At 40.8% G+C, this 8,401-nt stretch overlaps 1 long non-coding RNA gene across 1 annotated transcript; it reads right to left on the reverse strand.

The window, feature by feature from the left end:
* Window positions 1-190: 190 nt before the first annotated feature.
* LOC143724278 (uncharacterized) lies at window positions 191-7,446 on the reverse strand. Its single transcript, XR_013197308.1, has 3 exons — window positions 7,349-7,446; window positions 1,959-2,106; window positions 191-589 (listed from the first exon to the last, which is right to left on the reverse strand). It is a non-coding gene; the product is annotated as an uncharacterized LOC143724278 (long non-coding RNA).
* Between the last annotated feature and the right edge of the window lie 955 nt (window positions 7,447-8,401).

The raw sequence follows: 8,401 nt of genomic DNA on the forward strand, positions 1-8,401 counted from the left end.
TTTTATAACTAGTGTTTTTTTTTCTTCTTCATTGGATATTGACATTTAAATGGATGATTTTACTCGTATCGGGACACAGTAACGGACTGTCCGCTGTCAGTATGAAAAATCCACTGGTGTGCTAGTTACTAGCGAATTGGCAATTATACATTTTTCTTTCTATTTTCTTTTTTTTTTCACCCAAACACACATCATTAGGAATTGAAAAATAAAAATCCCTGAAATCCTGACCAGAGAACACAGGAAAGGAAAGCACTGTCAACCAAAGGCACTTAAAAGAGCAATAGCAATAATGTCACACAAGGTGTAGTGTACTGAAGTATGACAGATGTGTATTCGAGAGGAAGATGAACAAATGTCAGTGTGAGGCTCCAGATTTTAGTCAGGGGTCTGGTTCTTTGTGGAAGATCCCTCATTTTCACAACAAACTCTGAAGCTCTTCTGCTTTTGCTTGGGCGTTTAGTTCGTATGTTTGGTAGAGACGGGTAAGATGGTTTGTCTGTGTCTTGATCTGCGTTCATGTCGACAGCAGGCGGAGCTTCTCTCGGTGTCACTGACTCAACTGAAATGTGGCATACGACTGCAGGTTCTGCAACACAAGGGACACATGTAAGATTTCTGCCGGACAACAGTCTGAAAAACAGCTCTTCATTATATGTTGGTTGCACTTCCATGAATACGGTACGAAACAGGGCTTGACCGATGCACACTTAAAAGTGATCATCAACCCCAGGAGAGCAGACTTAAAGTCATAAATTAACAGTTTTTGACAACTGCTGGTTTGAAGTAATTGAAGAAAGACATTTTCCATACATTAAAGAAAGGTTATTTGGTAAAATTACAATTTTGGTAACCGGGTTGTATGCTTGAGCTTATTAAATGCTGCCAACATTACAATTTATTGTAAAACATTGAGAAAATCAGTTGATTTACTTGTTTTCCTGGCATGCTGTAGAAAGGTTCAAAATGATGTCACTTCCTGGGGGTCACACATTTTTGGAATATTCCATTTTGTTTAATGGGGGAAATAATTTGGTACAAGGGTTACATGCAAGATATTGGACACAGTTTTGGTAATTAAAAATAGTTTTTCAATACTCTGGATGGAGTGTGAATTCAACTGGCTGTTAACACGGCTCCATTTTCAACTATAAACGTAAAACTTAAGCATTTTGTCCGTTCATTTACATGACAATGGGGTTTTGGGGGCCTGAAAACACAAACTTAATTCAAAAATGTTAGTAAAATGGTATTGTCTCAAAATTGTTATTGTACAAAAGGGTGAATTTGTGAAAACGGTGACGTCATGTGTATCACCTGTTCAGTCTATAGGTGCGTAGTGTTTCTTTACAAAGTGACATCGCCACCTACTGGCCTAGCATGAATAATACAGCGTTTTTAGTCGTTTTCACGGATCCGTGTGATCGTTTTGATAACGTCGCATGTACGCCGAAAATGTGAAAGAACAACTTTTCCGTTTTTAGTACATGGTTGTCGTGCAAACATACTCTAAAGGTGTGGTCACATTAGAGAAATAATGTGGAAAAAAACATCTCTTTCAAACCAAACAGCTTTTCGTTGGTGAAGCAGTGGATCTGCGTTGGTAAATTTGGTAAGTCACGCTTAATTCCTGCATGGTTTCCTATTGAAATGAGTGATTTTGACCGTGAATATTTGTTGAACAACAGTAAATTTGATCTCACCCAAATTGTGTACGAACATTTGAATCTTATGCCTCTTACACAAGTGATGGGCCTTCAAACTAAACCCTATTCATGGATGTTGCCTGGTCATTTATACTTAAAATAGGTTCAAAAGACTTAGTCATGGTAATGGTAATGTACTGCAAAATGCAATTAAAATCCCTATAACGTGTAAATGTGAGCTGCTGTGAGTTCAGAGGAAGATATTGGCTGAGTTTGAGACGTCACTCTGACTGCAACAATAACCATATTTACCGCTTACGTGGCCTTTGCTACTTTCGTGCGTTTCATCCTTTTCCTGCGCATGAGTGTGACCTGAGGCCTCTTCAAGCCGGCGATGAGCAGCAGCAGCCTGGGGCGGGACTTGGTGAGCCAGCTTCTCAGTAGCGTCCCCTTGGGAAACCTGGAAACATCAGAAACTGTGAGTCCGACATGTCAAACTGAAGCTGTAACTAAAACCTTTCTAGCACTTCATTGACCGGTGTCCATGGTCTGCTTTGTTATACTTTTACTTGTACTTGATAAAGACAACTGATTCTTGAAACTGTATTTGGTAACACTTACTCTGATATTCATTGTAAAGCTGTTTTGAAGCAATTTGTCTTGTATAAAGTTTTCAATATTGTAAAACACATCTGATTGTGAGAACATTCAAACCTCGTCTGCAGCGCTATTGCTTCTGTCAAAATATATATTTTTTGTTTTGTTTTTTATTGACTCAAACAATGTTTCAAAACTGCATTCACTTTATAAGTACACTTCAAGAAAAAAAGGGGGGAAAAATCAATTGGAAAACCTGTAATTTTCACCAGGACATTTCCGTTAACTTTACAGACATTTCCTTCGACCATAAAACGCAACGCAATTCAAAATATGGATAAAACACCTGTGAAAAAGTTGACGTCTGTGTTTGTCTACTTGAGTAAAGGATGTTTCTGGCCTGACTCTTTGTCTGTCTCTCTGGTTCTTTCTCAAAGTCTGGACTACGTTCCTTCATCTCTCTCAGAAAATTCCTTTATATTAACAGTTTATTGGGCCTATTTATTATGGACTTGTCTTAGAGTGTAACTACAACTGATGTGGAGGTTAAAAGCAAATTCTCGTCAGTTTTCCAGGCTGATGAGAATATGCTATATGAAGCAGACTATGTTTAGGAAGAAAGGCTAAAACATTTTAACTATGGTTGTTAACTAATAAACCTTATTGCAAATTGTTACCATATATATATTTTGTTTTAAGGACTCTAAACCCCTGGTTCATGGTTGGCTCGTCTCTCGCTGTGCAGTCGCAGGAACGGCTCTAAATCATTGTTTCATGTGGCATGTTTAGTCTAAGACGTTACGCTTGCTCCTATTTAATAACCGTGTCGTGTTGCGTCTGCTTTAGACTGCACTCAATGCAATACCACTACACAAAACACTCAGATGAAAATCAGATCATTGATAGACTCATTCATGCTGAATGATTGGAGCGCTTGTATATCAACGCAAGGAATTTAAACAGTATTGACTCTCATAATACACTGAACACATTCAAGTGTTTCAAGTTTTCCTTTATCACAACAAATGCGGAAATTTAAAAAAATAATTAAGTTGGTAACACTTTGCAATAAGGTCCCATTTTTTAACATTAATCCATTGATTAATGTATTAACTAACAACAAGCACTACATTTGTTAAACCTTGCTGTAAAGTTTCAGTTTGCCTTTTCATTATGTGGTCAAAAAAGCCTATTTTTCCATTGTCAGCAATTCAGAAGTTGCTGTGTATCTGACAGAATATTATTTTTAGTATAGTAACCAAAAAAATGAGTTCTATTATAGAATTAAATGTCACATGACATTTACAGCTCAGATGATTGGCTCTAAAAACATTTCCGGAACCCGTGAAGCAAACATGTCCGCTTCCAGGAGAGCTTGTCTCCAGTTATCGAGATCTCCACGGATAGATGGCATATTAAAACTTTTGGAAACAGACTGCAGACTTGACTTGTTAACATATAACCAGATCTACATCCAATCAGAAAGCCCTGTGTATTTCCCCAGATATCAAACCCCAATCCCTTACAATATTCTATACATTATCACAATTGACATGTTAGTTTATTAAATATTTTGGCTCCACCGATTTGACAGCAAATCAATGCGAAAATAAACAATTTCTAATCACTAATCTAGTCATTTCTAATCGAGCCAAAATCCTTCTCGTTTTCTGAACCTCTAGAAGAGTATCTTTGGGAGCAAAAAGCTTTCCGGAAGAGTAGCGTTCCCCCCGAACAACAGAACAGTACCTCACCAGTAAAACTCCTCACCAGTAACACCAGAAACACTCCTCACCAGTAACACTCATCACCAGTGACACTCCTCACCAGTAACACTCCTCACCAGTAACAGTCCTCACCAGTAACACCAGTAACACTCCTCACCAGTAACACTCCTCAACAGTAATACTCCTCAACAGTAATACTCCTCAACAGTAATACTCCTCAACAGTAATACTCCTCAACAGTAATACTCCTCAACAGTAACACTCCTCACCAGTAACACCAGTAACACTCCTCACCAGTAACACTCCTCACCAGTAACACTCCTCACCAGTAACACTCCTCACCAGTAACACTCCTCACCAGTAATACTCCTCAACAGTAATACTCCTCAACAGTAATACTCCTCAACAGTAAAACTCCTCACCAGTAACACTCCTCACCAGTGACACTCCTTACCAGTAACACTCCTCAACAGTAATACTCCTCAACAGTAATACTCCTCAACAGTAATACTCCTCAACAGTAATACTCCTCAACAGTAATACTCCTCAACAGTAATACTCCTCAACAGTAACACTCCTCACCAGTAACACTCCTCACCAGTGACACTCCTTACCAGTAACACCAGTAACGCTCCTCACCAGTAACACTCCTCACCAGTAACACTCCTCATCAGTTACACCAGTAACACTCCTCACCAGTGACACTCCTCACCAGTAACACCAGTAACACTCCTCACCAGTAACACTCCTCAACAGTAACACTCCTCACCAGTAACACTCCTCACCAGTAACACCAGTAACACTCCTCACCAGTAACACCAGTAACACTCCTCAACAGTAACACTCCTCACCAGTAACACCAGTAACACTCCTCACCAGTAACACCAGTAACACTCCTCAACAGTAACACTCCTCACCAGTAACACCAGTAACACTCCTCACCAGTGACACTCCTCACCAGTAACACTCCTCAACAGTAACACTCCTCACCAGTAACACCAGTAACACTCCTCACCAGTGACACTCCTCACCAGTAACACTCCTCAACAGTAATACTCCTCAACAGTAACACTCCTCACCAGTAACACTCCTCACCAGTGACACTCCTCACCAGTAACACCAGTAACACTCATCACCAGTAACACTCCTCAACAGTATCACTCCTCACCAGTAACACTCCTCAACAGTAACACTCCTCACCAGTAACACTCCTCACCAGTAACACTCCTCAACAGTAACACTCCTCATCAGTAACACTCCTCACCAGTGACACTCCTCACCAGTAACACTCCTCACCAGTGACACTCCTCACCAGTAACACTCCTCACCAGTAATACTCCTCACCAGTGACACTCCTCACCAGTAACACCAGTAACACTCCTCAACAGTAACACTCCTAGTAACACCAGTAACACTCCTCACCAGTAACACCAGTAACACTTCTCAACAGTAACACTCCTCACCAGTAACACCAGTAACACTCCTCACCAGTAACACTCCTCACCAGTGACACTCCTCACCAGTAACACCAGTAACACTCCTCAACAGTAACACTCCTCACCAGTAACACCAGTAACACTCCTCACCAGTGACACTCCTCACCAGTAACACCAGTAACACTCCTCAACAGTAACACTCCTCACCAGTAACACCAGTAACACTCCTCACCAGTAACACCAGTAACACTCCTCACCAGTAACACCAGTAACACTCCTCACCAGTAACACCAGTAACACTGCTCACCAGTGACACTCCTCACCAGTAACACCATTAAAACTCCTCAACAGTAACACTCCTCACCAGTAACACCAGTAACACTCCTCACCAGTGACACTCCTCACCAGTAACACCAGTAACACTCCTCAACAGTAACACTCCTCACCAGTAACACCAGTAACACTCCTCACCAGTAACACCAGTAACACTCCTCACCAGTAAACACCAGTGACACTCCTCACCAGTAACACCAGTAACACTCCTCAACAGTAACACTCCTCACCAGTAACACCAGTAACACTCCTCACCAGTAACACCAGTAACACTCCTCACCAGTAACACTCCTCACCGAAGCTCCATAACAACAGATCCAGCTGTCAGGTGAAGGGGGACAGCATGACCGCACCAGCTGTTATATACACGTCTCGCACGTCTGACTGCTGAGCTCAATGGAAAATAGAAAACTTCAATTGTTTGGACTTCTGCTGGTGGAGCGCGAGCCAACAGGCCAGAGAGAGATCTAGCAGCGTATAGATGCGCTAGGCCTCGCTGAAGCCATTGTTGTTTCGCCCACAGGGGCTCATGTTAAATGTGGCGAGAGCAACATTGTTTGCTTTGCGGCCTTGTTTTCCTCTTTTTTTTTCCCTCATCCAATTCTCTCTCTCAGGAGCTTCACTGATGCTGGCAATATTTCTCCTTCAGGAAATCCAGATGACAGCGTTTAGTCATCCATTTTGTTTTTCGATTTTGCCAACCAAATTAGCTGCTTCATCAAGCTGTCACAAAACAGATGTTCCTCCACAGCTGGGAGTTTATCTTTTATCTTTTTAAAAGATTTTAAAGTTTATCTTTTAGTGGATTTCTTATGCAAGTCTTTTCACATTGTATCCACACAAACATCGACTGTTGAGATTTCGTATCCAAATATTATTTATTCACAATATCTCAACGTTTAGCTTGAGTTTCAGTGATTAAGATGTTCCTAGTACTGAAGTTTGGGCCTCCAATTGTAAATTCTGGCCTTCATTTTCCTGGCAACTACAAAGAGGCTAAGCTCATCTATACCAAATATCTATTAGAAACTTTGGTGTCAAATCAATTTTCATTTACACTTTATTTTAAGGTGCCTTAGTACTTAATCAAATGAGTACTGAGAAATATTAATGAATATAGAGAATATATTCGGGTTTGGTTTAGGGTTATGGCTAATTTACATTACTTTAATAAGTAAATGTAGGAACGTGTAACTACGTCACTTTAAAATAAAGTGTTACCCAATTTTCACTCAGAAATTGCTAGTAAATTTGACAAAGAATTACAAAGAACAAGCACGTAACATTGAATTAAATGTCAGAAAAACTTAAATAGTATTTTCTTGTAAAATGATTCTAAGTGTAATATTAAATGTAGCAGAATATAGTCTATACTAGGCCAAAACAATTATGATAAATATGACCTATATCCACCTTGTATCTAGAAATGAGTTTTTTGGAACAAAACAATCCTAAACCGTATTTCAAACAACTAAAGAACAATAAACAAATACAGTATAATCTTAAACGTATCACAATCAATCAAACTCAAAAAGTTGATACTTTTGATCAGCATCTTAACTTAAAAATGCTGGAAAATGTCCTATGAAAAGCAGAAAGTGTTTCTTACCAATTGACTCCACACATTTGTTAGGCTATGCCCCCAGCGCCCTGCTAAGCCACATATATGATGCTAATGGACTTATTAGTGTCACGCTAGAAAGTTCAACCAGGATGGAAAAAACAAATGTGTGGGACAATAGTCAGGGCCCTGAGTCCATGGGGCAGAGAGGGGCCGGGGGGGCAGGAGGGTCCACTCAGCACTTCTCTCAGCGAGCAACAAGCCCCAGCACCAATCACAGCGCTCGCTCACACGTTTATATGACAGCCAGCCCTCGCCTATGTAATACAGTGTAGAGAGAGGTCAGCCAAACTACCATCCTCTGTTTCACATGTGGAAAATAAACTCCTGCTGTACATATACAGAATACATGGAGTTTTGGCCCAAAATTAATCAAAAATAACGCTTTAAATGGGTCAAAAGTGACAGTAAAAACATTTATAAAATTGATTATAATGTTTTTTGATTCTGAAAAATGTAAAGAATTCTGAATTCTGATGTGCTTAGTTAGAAAAAAAAAAGTAATTTATGGTCCTTTAAATGCGTTTCATTTGCAGCTTAATTTCTTGATGTTGTTCTTGCAGTGTCTCTTCTGCTCTGTGAGGGGCGCTGTGGTGCTGATCGAGATGAAGAGCCAAACACACCGGGAAGAGGTTACTGCAGAGAGAGAGAGAGAGAGAGAGAGAGAGAGAGAGAGGGGGGGGGGTGATAGAGAGAGAGAGAGAGAGAGAGAGAGAGAGAGAGAGAGCTGGGGGATAGAGAGAGAGAGAGAGAGAGAGAGAGAGGGGGGATAGAGAGAGAGAGAGAGAGAGAGAGAGAGAGAGAGAGAGAGAGAGAGGAGAGAGAGAGAGAGAGACAGAGAGAGAGGGGGATAGAGAGAGAGAGAGAGAGAGAGAAGAGAGAGAGAGAGAGAGAGAGAAAGAGGGGGGGATAGAGAGTGAGAGAGAGAGAGAGAGAGGGGGGGGGGAGAGAGAGAGAGAGAGAGAGAGAGGGGGAGATAGAGAGAGAGAGAGAGAGAAACTGGGGGATAGAGAGAGAGAGAGAGAGGAGAGAGAGAGAGAG

Source organism: Siphateles boraxobius, unplaced genomic scaffold, assembly GCF_051911475.1.
Source record: "Siphateles boraxobius isolate OS27281-9 unplaced genomic scaffold, OSU_SipBor_1 71, whole genome shotgun sequence".
Lineage (NCBI taxonomy): Eukaryota > Metazoa > Chordata > Actinopteri > Cypriniformes > Leuciscidae > Siphateles > Siphateles boraxobius.